Here is a 15,212-nt window from a genome sequence, read left to right on the forward strand (position 1 = left end):
TGGCCCTAACGATCCTCCTCTCAGTATTTATATTCTTGCATAAGAGAATGTGGCAAAGTGATGGGATATCAGTTTTGTGATTAGATTACAAAAGACAATGACTTCTGTCTTGGTAGCAGTCTCTCTCTTCATGGCCCTCCCTCTTGCCCTCTTGCTTGCTTACTCTAATGACATAAGCTGCCATGTTTTGAGATGCTTTATGGAGAGACCTTCATGACAAGGCACCGAGGCTCATGAGGACCTAAGGCCTTAGCCTCAAGCCTATGAGCTACTGACTTCTGCCAACAATGACGTGAGCCAGCTGAGGACACATCCATCCCTATGGAGCCTTGAGATCACTGCAGCCTTGCGAGACACTCAGAGCCAGAGGACTCAGTTAAGGGGCATCAGGATTTCTGACCCACAGAAATGGAGATAATAAATGTTGATTTAAGTTACTAAATTTGGGGGTAACTTGTTATGCAGCAAAAGATAACTAACACATCCCATTTTGTAGATGAAGAAACTGAAGCTTGGGGAACGTGGATCAAATTTCCCAAAGTCACACAGCTCATAAATGGCAGAGCCAGGATTTGAACACATTTAGGTTCAAGAGTTTTAGCTCCAGAGTGCCTGGGTGGGTCAGTGGGTTAAGCTTCTGCCTTTGGCTCAGGTCATGATTCTAGGGTCCTGGAATCGAGCCCCACATAGGGCTCTCTGCTCAGCAGGGAGCCTGCTTCCCCCTCTCTCTGCCTGCCTCTCTGCCTACTTATGAACTCTATCTGTCAAATAAATAAAATCTTTTTTTAAAAAAAGAGTCTTAGCTCAAATCTACTTTCTTACGTAATTCTAAGAGATTGGAAAAGTGGAGTTCCAGAAGGCATTCTACTCTCTGAAATCTTTGGAATGTAGCCATGTTTCCAGGAAACTCTTTGTGTGTAGAACAGGGATGGACAAAAGTTTAAATGGTGCTCAAAAGCCCACTCCCTGCTGCGGAAGAATGGCTGGTCCACCCACAGATCTAGTGATAGTAACCGGGGGTTCCATTCAACAGCATAAAGGCAGAGCTAAGAGAGGCGGCCCATCCATTTTATAAGCACTCAAGCTATCTTATCTCTAAAATGCAAGGTGGGTAAAGGGGTATACAAATTTTTCTTGAGGATAAAAATGCATGCATTACATAATGAAGAGGTCTGGTGTGCTATTTAAAAATCATATGGGGGCGCCTGGGTGGCTTAGTCAGTTAAACATCCAACTCTTGGTTTCAGCTCAGGTCCTGATCTCAGGGTTGCTAGACTGAGTCATGTGTCGGCGGGCTCCGTGCTCGCTGTGGAGTCTCCTCGAGATTCTTTCCCTCTCCTCCCCCTCTGCCCCTACCCCGCCTCTCTCTCTCTCTCTCTTTTTCTCTCTCTCAAATAAATAAATAAAAATCTTAAAAAAAAAAAAATCTTATGAGCTCTAGCATTGGAAAGCAAATGGTTTTGCCTGAGAGAACACCAATTTTCACTTTTTTTTTTTTTTTTTAATCTTTTCCCATCCATGGAAGAAGCCTTGAACTTTGAAACCACAGTGCTTTGTTCCAGCATGGATAGTAGCTTGGCATTTCTCTGTGTTGGTATCTCCCCAGTTTGAGAGGGTGAAAACATCTTCTGGACAGTTTCCCTTTCTTTTCAGTTTCCAGAGCTTCATGCCAGTGGTCACCTTTATAAAATCAAATGAAGATATTCTTGTTGGTTGGCTGCATAGATCTTGTCAGCTTTGCCCTGATGCCAGAGTAGCAGGCTTTGGAGCTCAGGGAGGACTTTTAGGTGGCAGTAGAGCAAAGATCCCACAGGGTAAAGTTCGGACCTGGTTCTTTGAGCCAGCGACAGAGGCTGCACTCCGTTGGTGTAATTGTGTAACCTGGTATAAAGTCCACAGCAGGGGGAGGGGGTGGGTAGGACTCTAAGCCAGCTCAGCAGTCTATGGCCTCTTGACTCTGTCTAGCTTTCCTTACTCTCTTCTCTGCTGGCCTTCCCCCCAACCCCCACCCCAAACCCCCCTCTCTAATCCCTTCATCCCTGTCAGTCTCCATCTTCAGGGATCCCTAATTCAGGGAACTATCTCTTATCAAATACTTTGGCTTGCTTCCAACTACTAGAAGCAGGCAGCTCCTGCACTTGTCTGCTATCTGAATGCTTTTCTTCTCTACCAGATATTTGTTTCTCTAATCCATTTGGAATTGTGTGTTGAATCCAAGGAAGGGGTGGGAGAAACCCAAAACCCCCCAAAAAAGAGCTTTTCCCTTGTGAGATTGCCCCTTGGACTAAAAGCAATGAAAGGAAACCAGGATTCTGCCCCCTTGGAAAAGTGACGTGAGGAAAAGAGGACAGAAAGTAAGGTCAATGTGCACTGGAGCCCAGGGCAAATCGTGCCACTCCTTAGACATCAGGACATCACTCCAAGTCCTTCATTGTCTACTTAATCAGGATTTATAAAGTCTGTTTTTGCCTTTAATATACCTGCTATCCTGGTCTTGCTCAAGTGGCTCTGAGCAGATATCATCGGCACCACCTCCACTGTGAGCCTCACAACACACAGAAACAGACGCCCCAACTCCAGTGTTCTTGCTTTCTAAAGTGGGGTCTTAAGAGTAGTGAAGACATAGCACCGGAAAGAAAAGAGAGTCTGGCTGGCTGAATTACCTTAGAAGGTCTCCTTGTGCGTGCAAAATCAAAATTTTATTTTACTTATTTATTTTATTATTTTATTTTTTAAAGCTTTTATTTATTTTTTGACAGAGAGACAGAGAGTGAGCAAGCACAAGCAGGGGGAGCGCTAGGCAGAGGGAGACAGAGAAATAGGCTCCCCGCTGAGCAGAGAGCCCTGATGTGGAGCTCGATCTCAGGACCCTGGGATCATGACCTGAGCTAAAGGCAGATGCGCAACCAACTAAGCCACCCAGGCGCCTCCTGCATGGACTTTAATAACACAATAAATAGCTTTTTTGGTGGACCAAAGAATGTTCCTTAAAACCTCCCTTCTTGAAGATTTTTTTTTTCTCTTCTTACTGGGTTGAAGATGTTTGTTTTACATTTCTTATCTGATTTTCACAGGGAATGGTAGCGGTAGAAGTGTATATATGTACGTAGGAGTGAAAACATTTATGAATGCTTTTTTTTTTTTTTTCAGTGTATGGGCTAGAATGAATAGCTGACCTTTGTGGCAGTATTCCTAGTTTTGTGATAGTAATTTTGTTGAGTTCCTGAACTTGATGGCAAGTCCTCTTAGTGAGACTGGCATAATTCTATGTTCTCTATGGCACCAAGTCACCATGATTGTACAAGAGCCATTATTACCCAAAGTACCATAATAATGCCCATGCCCTCCTATGACGTAATTGTTTCCTATCTGCCAGGACATTAATTGCCTTCTAACTTGCTCTAAAATTGGTAGGTAGGGCATACTGCCAAGACTAGAGAGAAGAAAACTGGTAATATATGAAAAGGCTGTGTAAAGGACATACTGATACCTCCTTCTCATTGGGGAATCTTCACATTTGCATGTTACTTAATTTGTTATGGATGTTAGCTCAGGCTTGCCTTATGTCTTGGCTTCCACCTTATCATGGTCAATGTCTGATCTTTCCTTTAACTGAATGATTCAGACATCTCTGAAGTTATTTTGTCTTTTCCACTTTCCTTTTACAGGCTTTTCATGAGTCACTGAATTGAAGGGGAGGTTATTTCTAAATTGGAAGGTGAAGATGAGGGAAGGGGGAGGAAAGTTCCGGAAAATAACCAGGAAAAGACACCCTATTGTTATAGTTACTGGGGAATAATTTCCGCTTAGTTTGGTGATAGGTGGTTTGTTCAAACTTGACTAAAAATATAAGCTAGAAAATAGACAATTTTTTCCCCCTGGGTAACAAACAGTGCAGTTTTAGACTATTTGTAGCTTGCTCTGCAAAGGACAGAAGAGTGAATTGAAGAGATGTGGGACAAAGAGTTAGCAGGAAGAACAAAGGAGCAAAGCACAAAATTTCTAAAGTCCAGATTCTCAGTTCCATAGGAAGTTCCCAACCATAAGGTAATGCTTGTGACGAGGTACCTCTTTGACTGTCCCAATCCATCCCTGGGTATGTTTTATGGTCCATGGGTTTGTGCATTATAGGTAGAGTTGTAAGGAAGGTACATTTAAATCTGACTTAGACATTTAAAGAGTAATCAGGCTAGCATTTTATTATTTAGGAGCAGGAAAAGCGGTGGAAATGAAAAAGAAAAGCAAAATCTAATGATGGATATATTTCTAGGAGCACAGGAGTTTTTATAGCAACACCAGATTTCTCAAAAATGCGTACTGTGACTTGTACCCAAATGAATAAAAAACGCAATCATTTATTCTTGTGCATTGTGCCAATGTAAGAAAAGGGCTGCAATTCATCCAATGGTCCTAATTTAGACTGCTAGGAAGAGGAGAGGTTGGGGAAAAAAAAGACAAGCTTTTCAAGTATCTGACACACATCTAGTATGGCTATTTAAGAACTGCTGAACGTAAAAACCAAGTTGGGAGAAGGTGGGAGGAACTGAATTCTCATTTCCAGAGCATCACAAGGGTAGATGTGGTCCGTTTAGTCCCAACTTGCCGATGGTGGCTGCTTGGTCACTTGACAGGAGCCAGCTAGGGGTGAGTCTGGAAGCTAGAGAACGCTCAACATGCCACTCCAGTTTATTAACGACGTTTTATTGGCAACAGAAGCGACTGATTTCTGCTAAATAAACGGTTGTGCTTTGCCCTTTAGCATGGAGACTTCTGGAAAGAACTTCAAGGAAACTGAGTGCATTTGGGACTTTCAAGAAGAAGAAATTTTTATCTGTGTAAGTGCTTTCCTCCCAAGGAGTTGGAAAACACGCCTTAAACACAATCTCTGATGTTGGTATTTTGTTAAGTACTACCCTATAGACTAGCAGTGATAAACTTCTCTTTATAGGAAGGAAACTGACGAAAGGGATGGGTATACAGCGTGAATTCTACAACAAAGAGTTAACCCCTCCCGGGTAACCTCGGCTGTGAGCGTCTGCCCCTTCCTTTGCTTTCTACTGCGCAACCAAACTGTGCCCAGGCTTGAACCAACCATGACCATCACATCCCTTGCCAGTTGACTTAACAGACGCTTTTGGCAGCCTATCATAACTTCGAACTGCCCAACCATCAACCAATGACAACTAAAGCTTGGTCCTGGGCTCTCCGGGTCCGAACGGGGGCTAATACCGGGTCCCGGAAAAGGGGCGGTGATGAAGCTATGACGGACGGCTGCGCTCAGCCAATCAGAGCAGAAAGCCGCCTCCCCACTATCCAATGGAGAGGTAGAAAGTATGAAATGGGGTGGGCCTGTTGTCATGGGGGAGGTGGTGGCGCTTGGTGGCTACTGGCGGCCGAGGTAGAGGCAGTGGCGCTGGAGTTGGTTGGGGGCAGCGTCAGGTGAGTGCCGGTATCGCGGGCTTGAGGTCTGGGGGCCGTCGTGGGGCGGAAACTCCACCTCGGTGCTCCGGAGGCGGAGGCCAGAAGAAGGGGCCTTGGACTGTGGGCCGGGTCGGGCTGGGGCCAGGGCGGCGGCGGCGGCGGTGGCGGCTGCGGCGAGTTCGCGCTGACTGGGCTGGTGGGAGAATGGCCCGGTTCCCGGCGGCGGAGTTCGGGTTGGCAAGATAGGCTGGGACCGGACCCTAGTGTTTCTGGTCGGGAGGTCTCTTGGGACGTCCCGCTGCTTGGGTTTGGGGCACTGAGCGGCGGCCGGTGTGTGAGGGGTAAAATCCCTCGGGAGACGAGAGCGGACGGGGTCCCGGGGAGGGGGGGGGTGACCGGGGTGACTGGCAGCGACGTGGTCCGAGGACCGGGTGACTTGGGAATACGCATCCAGCACAGCTTGGGTGCGAGGGAGCAGAGGAACCCGGGAATCCCAGGAGCGGCCCGAGCGGGGAGAGCTGGGGGGCCAGGAAACTGGGAGTGGCCGGGGTCCGAGGGAGCCGGGAGACCGAGGACGGTCAGGGTTCGGAGTGACAGTGAGCGGCCTGGGTCCGAGCGAGGGGGTGGAGGAAAGGCGGGTTGGCGGGGGGGCTGTTGCTGGGGACCCTCTTGAGGAGGGCAACTGTGGGAGGGTGGAGGGCTCCCTGGGGAGTCAGGAGCCGCGGGTTTTAGGAGGGTGGGACCTGTGAAGACCTTGAGCAGCTGGGGTTGGACCGGAGCGCCCTGCCCCCACTGCTGGTCTGGGTTGGGATACCCAAGACTGGACTGGGAGCTCCTGGTCTGAGGATCCGCGGGGGATCAGGGATCCTCGAGGAGTAGCTCGGATTCGATACTAGGGTGAGGGGTCTGCTGGGGAGTGGAAGTTGTCTCAGTTGGAGAGAAGTCAAGCAAAATGACACAGGGGTGGGCGGGGAGAAATAATTTCCTTGTAGGAAGCGCGTAGTAGATAGGGCGTAGTTGGAGGGAGCGAGAAAGTTGGTCTGGAAGAGAGTGGTGGTCTTGTGGAAACTGGCCAGAATAGTAGATAGGAGAAATTAGCAGTGTGGCCATTAGTAGATTTTAAGGACTAAAGAAATAGAAGAAACTTTGGCTTCGTATATTAATATGTAAGAGAAAAAGCTCCTAAAAGGGTTAAGTGGCTTGCGTTCCAGTGCTTTAGGGAAAAAAAAAAAAGTTTTAGGATGACACCACTGATTAGAAAATGAGGACGTTGACAGAATGTGGTGAATTTGAAAGGGAAAAGGAGAGGAGTAGCTGAAACTAAGGGAGCAGAACAGGGGACTTGATCAGAAAGAGGGGAGTCATGAAAGGATGGACATACCCTGGCCAAATTACAAGTAAATTTGAATTCAAGTTCCACCACTTAGCTTGGACAGTTTAATCTCTCTGTGCAAGTTTCCTCGTATGTTTAATAGGGATAATAATAGTCTCTATTTCATAGAGTTGTTTTTTCACATGAGTTAATATTTGTAGAACTTTGAGAATAGTGGCTGCCACGGAGTGAGCCCTGGGTACTTACTGACTGGATTGTTAAATAGAGGAAAAAGACCAGGGATTTTTTATGCTGTGGTTCTCAAACTTTAGTTTGCACCAGAAACATTCTGGGCTTGGTAAAAATACGGACTGCTGGTCCCCTCCAGAGTTTCTAATTCAGTAAGTTTGGAGTGGGTCCTGCGAATTTGCATTTATCTCAGGTGATGCTTATGTTGGTCAGAGGATCACACTTTAAAAACCACTTGCTTCCATGAAAACAATAATAATGTAGCAGCTTTAAAATATCTGTGCCTCCTGCTAGAGACAAGTAGAGGCAGATTGCCAAAATGATCCAAATATAAGGGATACCCTCTGAGAAGACTGTGTTTTTCAAACTGTGGATCATGATATATTAGTAATTTATAAAATCAAGTTAGTGGGTTACCGTGGCATTGAAAATAAAGTGAAATAGAACAGAATTGCAGTTTCCTTGGTAAGGAAAAGTATTGATTGGGAAATTTTTCTCATATGTGTGTGTTCTAGGTCACAGTGTAAAATGTATTTCTTATAGGCAAAAGAGTTTAAAAAACTGTTTTGAGCCATGCACTGCAGCAAAAGTGACCCTTCAGGAGGGGGTTTTTAGGACTGGGTTTATTATTTATTGTCTTTATTTTTCTTTTTTTGGTAATTTGTCTCTGGTGGTGATACATTCTATTACATTTCTTCTTCTGATTCGGTTTCTCTTATGTTTGCTTTATCACATATTGTGTTGTGTCTCTTTTTAGATACTGAGAATCTTTGGTATGAGGACTTAAGGAAATGTGAGGCAGAGAAATGAAATCGAGTGGTTGTTTCTTAGATGTGGTACACCTTTGTTTCACTTGTGTCTTCTTGTTTATCCTTTCTTTTTATACCACTGTACTGTAAAGCACTGTCTGTAAAAAACCTAAGTATACATAGACATATTGGCAGTAAACAACTAATGCTGAAATGGACTGGTTTGAGAACAGTTCATGTATAGAAAATAAGCAAAAAACAAGTAAGACCCATTTCAAAGGAGAAAAGCAAAGGAGTGTTTCCTTTTTAAAAGAGTGAAAGTTATTTAAAGCTTCTCATGGCCTTACATTAATACAAAACATATAATATAGAAGCATTTTTAAGGGAATCAGATATACTTGTGTATTTTAGATTTCTAGGTTTCTGAAGAGCGAGGAAAGTGATGATAATCCACAGTAAAATGCACCTGGAATAGAGGCCTAACTACAAAGTAAAGTAAATAGTTTATTAAGCAGGAGCTTTTGTTTTTGTGTTTTTCTCCCTTGAGAATGAACTGTATGTGGCATATGTTGTAAATTTAAGTTGTTTGAGGGAGTTAAGTGTAATCTACAGTAACTTTTTAAAGCTATATTAAGAATATATATGTATTTTCTGTGCTGTCTTTGGTTTGATTTTTCTTCTATAAAAACCTAGATGGTTTATATTTAGGAAGAGTTGATTTAGGTTAGTTTTTCTGGATATAAGAACAGAGAAAGCAGTATGGAAAACAGAGATTCTTGCAGTTCTCCTTAAAATTTTTAATCCAAGGGATTTATGTAACCCTTTCATTAATGTTTTAAGAAATTGTAAAGAAACTCTTGGTGTAGCTTTGCATTAGGATTAAAAAAAAATTTATTTGAGAGAGAGGGGGAGAGAGGGAGGTAGAGAGAGCACACGAGCAGGGGCAGGGGAGAGGGAGAAGCAGACCCTTGCTGAACAAGGAGCCTGAATTGGGACTGGATCCCAGGACTCTGGGATCACAACCTGAGCGGGAGGCAGATGCTTAACTTTCTGAGCCACCCAGATGCCCCACATTAGGATTTTTACATAATTTCTTGTCTCTCAAAAATAATTTCTCTCAGATTTTTATGTTTCATTAAAATTTCAGTTTTTGTTTCGAAGACTACAAAACATAAAATCATTACATATTTGAATTGAAAAACATAAGCAGTCTTTTCACAGAATAAAATTACTGATTTTTATGACAAAGTTTCCAAGGATGAAAGCTTTTGAATTCTTTGCATTGCATTAAATGGAGTATTCCTACCACCAAAATGGTTGTTCTATAAGTCACTGTGCAGTTGGTGGGCACATTTGTAGAGATCATTCAGTTTTTTACTAACTGATAGAGGAATGTAAAATCTTAATAATTGAGTGTGGGAAAATATGAAAGTTCATTCTTTGTGAACATTCGACCAGTTTGATTACTTGCTTCTTAATAAATGGACTTTATTCAGTCGACTTATTATTCACCCATAATTTAATCACACTTATCTATGAATAGCTCTGATTGCTCAACTTACTTTACAGTGAGATTTGTTAATCTGTAGTTGAATGAATGGTGGTTTTTAAATCCCAAAGAAACTTTATGTTTCAGGCTGTACAATTTAGTGAGACTTAATTTCATATAGCAAAGAAAATTCAAGTAAATGATTTTAAAAAGTAGAAGTTCAATTAACACTAGTTAATTAAATTTATTTTCTATTTCAGTAGCGTTTTATCCTCTTTTATTAATAGCTTCCAATCTGCTCTCTCTGCTGCTAGCCTTTATACAGTAAATCCTAATGGAAACTTTGGTGCCTGAAAAATCTAGTTCGTAAAAGTAGAGAAACATGCCTGGTTTTCAGTTTGCTGAGAGAACTACTTTTATCAGGAAAGGTCCCTTGGTAAACATATCACCTTAAAAAAAAAGTTGTTTATTTAATAGAGTACTTGAAAACCAGCATTTTATTTTGGGCTTGCCACAACGTCTATTGTGTTTGATAGATTTTGATTTCCACAGAACGGCTCTTGAATTCTCCCAGTTTCTGAACTCTGATACATGTTTCCTTGATAGGGCTAAAGAGAATGGAAACAGTTGTACTCCTTAAATATTAAAAAAGAATTTTGCTATCTTTTTTTTTTTTATCTTGACATTGAAATAAATCCTTTTATTTGCTAAGAGAATTTGTTTCAGTAATACAGCCTATTGGAAATTTCATTATTAAAGTTAGAAATACTATATAAAGCCTTAGGATACTTGTTCAGATGTGAGACACCGGTTCTGATAAGTAGGATGTCCTTATGATACTGCTATGTATTTTTGAGAATGTAAAATATCCACTGTTGGAAATCTTGGGGCAAAAGAAGGATTGAAACCAAGGAAGAATGAGGAGAATACGGACATGTGTTTAAGGAGGAGTCTGGAGGATCTGTAGGAAGTATGTCTAGAGTAGTGAGCCACTCTTGGCAGTTTTCCTAGAGTGACATATGTAAAGGAGGATGATCCTATTTGCAGCATTCTCCCATGGACGTATTTTTTGTTCTGTGCAGTTTCCACTGCTTGCCATGACTCTTCCTTTGTTATCTTCCTCTCAGAAAAGCAGGTCAGAATGCAAGTGAATAGACTGAGAATTGCTAGTCCTAGAGGATAGGAGCCTGGGCAGGACCACGTGGAATTAGAAGGCTGGACACTTGTCTCTGCTTCTGTAGCTCTTCCGAATAGGTCCCTAGCAATTGTTCCTAGGCCAAACCATACCACTTGTCCTTCCCAGTGAAGTCTGGGATTAAGCAGTGGGAAGAGACCCCCTGTCATCTAAATGGGTTACCATGGAGCTGGTGTATTAATAATTAGTGTTCAGTGACTTCCCCTTCTCTCACCACCAAATCTGTTTCTCCTTGCTTGCTGATTCCTTATGTTCTCCTAATCAGGATCAAAGTCCTGAGTTCTCTGATTAGATAGCAAAATTTTAATTGTGGTAACTTGTTTATACTAAGGTACATATAGTTAATTAGGAAAATGATTATCAGATTCTTTTCCAGTTATTTAGGGAGGAAGAAGGATTGAAAGCTGTGGAAAACTGCTTGGCTCCTGAATAAAGGCAAAGTCAGGGAAGCCAGCAACACAGAGAAATATAATATTAGGTTGACTTCAGAAATTTAAACTTCAATCTTGAGTTCTTCTTGACTCTGTTGTCTTATTTTTAGTCCCATCTGTTGAATAACTTGGATCTTTCTTTTAATTCAGTTATATTTTTTGCCTTTAAGTCACAGTAAAATTCTTAATTATTTACACCCAGATTAGCAATGTTATAACTAATTCCTAAATTCTTCTGGGTTATGAAGCATAGCTGTGGAACCCGTCAGATAAATTTTTCATTAGATCAGACTTCTGGGTTTTTTTAAGCTAATATTTAAGTATTGAATCTCCTTGGCATTGAGTATCCTTAACATAGTGTGGTAGTTCTCAATCTGCAAATCTTTGAATTGAGGTGGATGTTTTGTACAGTTAATTCATTTGCTCATCAAATGTTATCTGACAAAAAGTAGTCAGTAGTAGACAAAAGTAGTAAGTTCTAAAAATATAATTATACTTGAAAATATATGTACTTAGAACTTACTACTTTTATATATACGCATATGCATATGTTATCTATATTATATAAATGTTGAGGTGAATTAAATTTTTTATTTTGAAGGTTAGACTGAATTCATAGAAGCTTTGGTTGTTTTGACTATTTGCTCTGTCAGTGGATATTGAATATTCAGCTATTATCATATAGGGATTAGATACTATTTTGACTTTTTAAAAAAACTTAATTTTTTTTTTTTACTATTTTGACTTTTAAAAAGGTTCATCCTTAAAAGCTCTTAGCCTACTTTTTCTATCTTTTCCTTACCCAAATGTGCCATTTTAGAAACTCTAGTATACTTCTGTTTCCCCCAACATGGTGTATGCATTCTTTTTCCTCTCTTTTGGGTAGCTTTATTCAGGTATAATTGACATACAATGAAATTGCAGATGTTTGAAGTATACGGTTTGATGAGTTTTTACCTATTTATCGACCACAATCAAGATAAGGAATATACTTAACCATTCTAAAAGTTTCCTTATGCCTGTTTATAATCTATCTCTCCCTTTCCACCCTTAGAGGTAACCACTAATCTGTCATAGATTATCTGCATTTTCTAGAATTTTATGTAAAGATAATTGTAGTATGTACTTTTTTTTGATAGGGAGGTCTGGCTTCTTTCACTCAGCCTAATTTATTTGAGATTTACCCATGTTATTTTGTGCATCAGGAGTTTATTCCTTTTTATTGTGGAGTAGTAATTCCAATATATAGTTATATCACAATTTAAAAAATCTCTTGTTGATGGACATTGGATTTTTTCCAGTTTTTGGCTGTTCACACAAAGCTGTTATGAACAGTCCTGTACACGTTTTTATATGGATATGTGTTTTCATTTTTTTAAAAGATTTATTTATTTATTCTAGAGATAGAGCAAGCTCGCACACGTGGGAGGCAGAGAGAGAGAACCCTAAGCACACTCCCCACCGAGTGCAGAGCCTGACTGGGACTCCATCCTGCAACCCATGAGATCATAACCCTGGTGGAAACCAGGGGTCAGTGGCCCAACCAACTAAGCCATCCAGGGGTCCTTTCATTTTTTTGGGTATATCTCTAGTAGTAGTAGAATTGCTGGTTTATATGTTAACTCAGTTTTCCAAAGCAGCTATATATGCCATTTTGTATTTCCACCAAGAGAGGCAGTGAGCATTCCAGAGAGCATTCCACATCCTCACCTACACTTGTTACTACTTTTGTTTTTTTTATTATAGCTGTCCTAGTAGATGTGAAGGGACAACTTGTTGTGGTATTCCTTTGAATTTCCCTGATGGCTAATGAGAATTTTTTCATGGGTTTATTGCCTGTTTATCTTCTTTGAAGAAATGTTTTTTGGATCCCTTGCCCAATTAAAAAATGGGGTTATTTGCCTATTATTATGTAGTTTGAGTTGTAAAAATATACATTTTGGACACAAGTCCCTTATAGATACTGGATTTGCAACTAATTTCTTTCTTCCTTCCTCTCCTTTCCTTTTCTTTCCGTTCTGTTCCATTCCTTTCCTTTCCTTCCTTCCTTCCTTTCTTTGAAAGTATATTTATCTATTTATTTTGTAATCTCTATACCTAACATGGGGCTCTAACTCATGGACCCCAAGAACAAGAGTCACATGCTCTTCTGACTGAACCAGCAAGGGACCTTTGTTACAAAAGTTTAATAAACTATTCTGCTTTATTACTAATTCTTCCAAGTAGCAGTTTGTTGGCCTTTTGGTCTAGTGTGGCATTTGGGATCGTGGTGCTAAGGGAAGCATTTTGGAGTTGCAGGAATGGTTTATAAATGAATCCACTGATCTAAATATATGATTATATAATTTCATCCTTACATTGTTTCATACTTGGACATTGAATGAAGTTCAGGTGTCATTTTTCTCCTGACAGTGCACCCTTGTGTCCATAGTTCTATAGAAGCTTCAGTGTTGGACCGTTAATGGAAATCAGGGTCAGATTTTTAAACATCTTACTTAGGGTCAAAATCAAGAATTAGTATAACTAATATCATAGTTTTCTTTCCCATGTAATCTTAGTTGAAGTTGAGAAATAGCATGGTATTTTCCTTTTCATTTAAAATATAATGTAAATGTAATTCTTTTACAGTTTGTGTGATTTACTTAGCATTTTCAGATAAACTGATTCTTTTTTTTTTTTTAAGATTTTTATTTATTTATTTGACAGAGAGATCACAAGTAGGCAAAGGAGGCAGGCGGAGAGAGAGGGGGAAACAGATTCCCAGCTGAGTAGAGAGCCTGATGCAGGGCTCGATCCCAGGACTCTGAGATCATGACCTGAGCCAAAGGCAGAGGCTTAACCCACTGAGCCACCCAGGTACCCCTAAACTGATTCTTTGTTTAAAGAACATTTAACTGGGGCTTCTGGATGGCTCAGTTGGTTAAGTGACCAACTCTTAACTTCCACTCAGGTCCTCATCTCATGGGTTGTGAGATCCAGCCTTGGGTTGGGGCTCTGAGCTCAATGGAGAGTCTGCTTGAGATTCTGTCTCTCCCTCTGCCTCCCCTTCTCTCTCTCTCTCTTTTTCAAGTAAGTCTTTTTAAATTTAATTTTATTTTTTGAAAAGATTTTGTTATTTGAGAGAGGGAGAATAAAAGATAGAGAGACAGTATGAGAAGGGGAAAGGAAGAAGCAGGGACTCCAGGATCATGACCTGGGCTGAACGCAGTCGCTTAACCAACTGAGCCACCCAGGTGCCTCAAGTAAATCTTTAAAAAAACAAAAAACATTTAACTCTAAATTGAGCTCCTTTTCCATATGTTTTAATAGGCATTATATTTTCTTTTTGGAGATCTTAGGAGCAAAGGGAAAAGTATACATCTTTTACATGGTATTTGAATTTTGTGTGTCTCATTTCTCTTTGTGGAGTTCTGCTTTTTTAGAATATGAGGGCAGTACTTTGCCAAGTAAGAACTAATTTCCTGGGAAGGCAGGTTGCTGGCTTGACTTCTGGCTGTGCCTGAGTTTAGTCCTATGCAAAATAATGAAATCACCTAATTATTTTCTCTAATTCAAATTAAACATGATTGGTTTATATTTGCATTGTATTGAATTCTGTAACCTTTTCTTATAGATTTGTTAACATATCTTGAAGGACTTTGACTTCATTTGATAAGTTGGCTATTTGTATCTGAAATAATACTAATGATGTGTTCCTTCAGTGAATGTTCTTACTCTTTTGGTTCCCCCCCTCCCCAGTAGATGTAGTTAGTGTGGGATATCACTTGTGCTTTTACAAGAAAGCCCAGACACTGAAATATAATCATAGTTTCTATGCTATTGACCCTTCATTCTTTTTTAAAAGATTTTATTTATTTATTTTGAGAGAGAGTGTATGTACATGCACACACGTGAGTGGGGGAAAGGGCAGAGGGAGAGAGTGAATCGCAGGTTAACTCTACTCTGAGGGTGCAGCCCGATGAAAGGCTCAAGGCAGGGCTTGATCCCACCACCCAGAGCATGACCAGAGTGAAATCAAGAGCTGGGCACTTAACCCAGTAAGCCACCCAGGTGCTCTGACCCTTCATTATTTTTTTTAATGACATTAACATTTATTATCTATTTTTCTCTCATGCAGATTTTTATTGAACACGTAATTTTGGAACTTGCTTTTTTTTTTTTTTTTAAAGCTCCACACTGGGCATCAAACCCAATGCAGAGCTTGAACCCATGACCCTGAGGCCAAGACCAGGAGGTGGTCACTTAACTGATTAAACCACCTAGGCACCCCTGGAACCTGCCTTTTTTTTTTTAAACATACATTTTAATACCATTATAATTATTTGAAAACAGTTTAAAACAGCTGAGGAATATTCCATTAAAGGAT

General features: G+C 40.7%; 1 protein-coding gene across 11 annotated transcripts in view; it reads left to right on the plus strand.

The window, feature by feature from the left end:
• Positions 1-5,340: 5,340 nt before the first annotated feature.
• NUMB (NUMB endocytic adaptor protein) overlaps positions 5,341-15,212 on the plus strand; it is a 194,197-nt gene continuing 184,325 nt past the window's right edge. For 4 of the 11 annotated variants that reach the window (XM_080809631.1, XM_080809643.1, XM_080809633.1 and 1 more), the window contains exon 1: positions 5,343-5,439. The gene's annotated coding sequence lies outside the window, so the exon portion shown is untranslated. Of the gene's footprint in view, positions 5,440-15,212 lie in introns of all 11 variants that reach the window. The other 7 variants (XM_080809641.1, XM_080809632.1, XM_080809634.1 and 4 more) reach the window with 5 other exon arrangements.

The sequence above is a fragment of the Martes martes genome (genome assembly GCF_963455335.1).
Source record: "Martes martes genome assembly, chromosome: 7".
NCBI lineage: Eukaryota > Metazoa > Chordata > Mammalia > Carnivora > Mustelidae > Martes > Martes martes.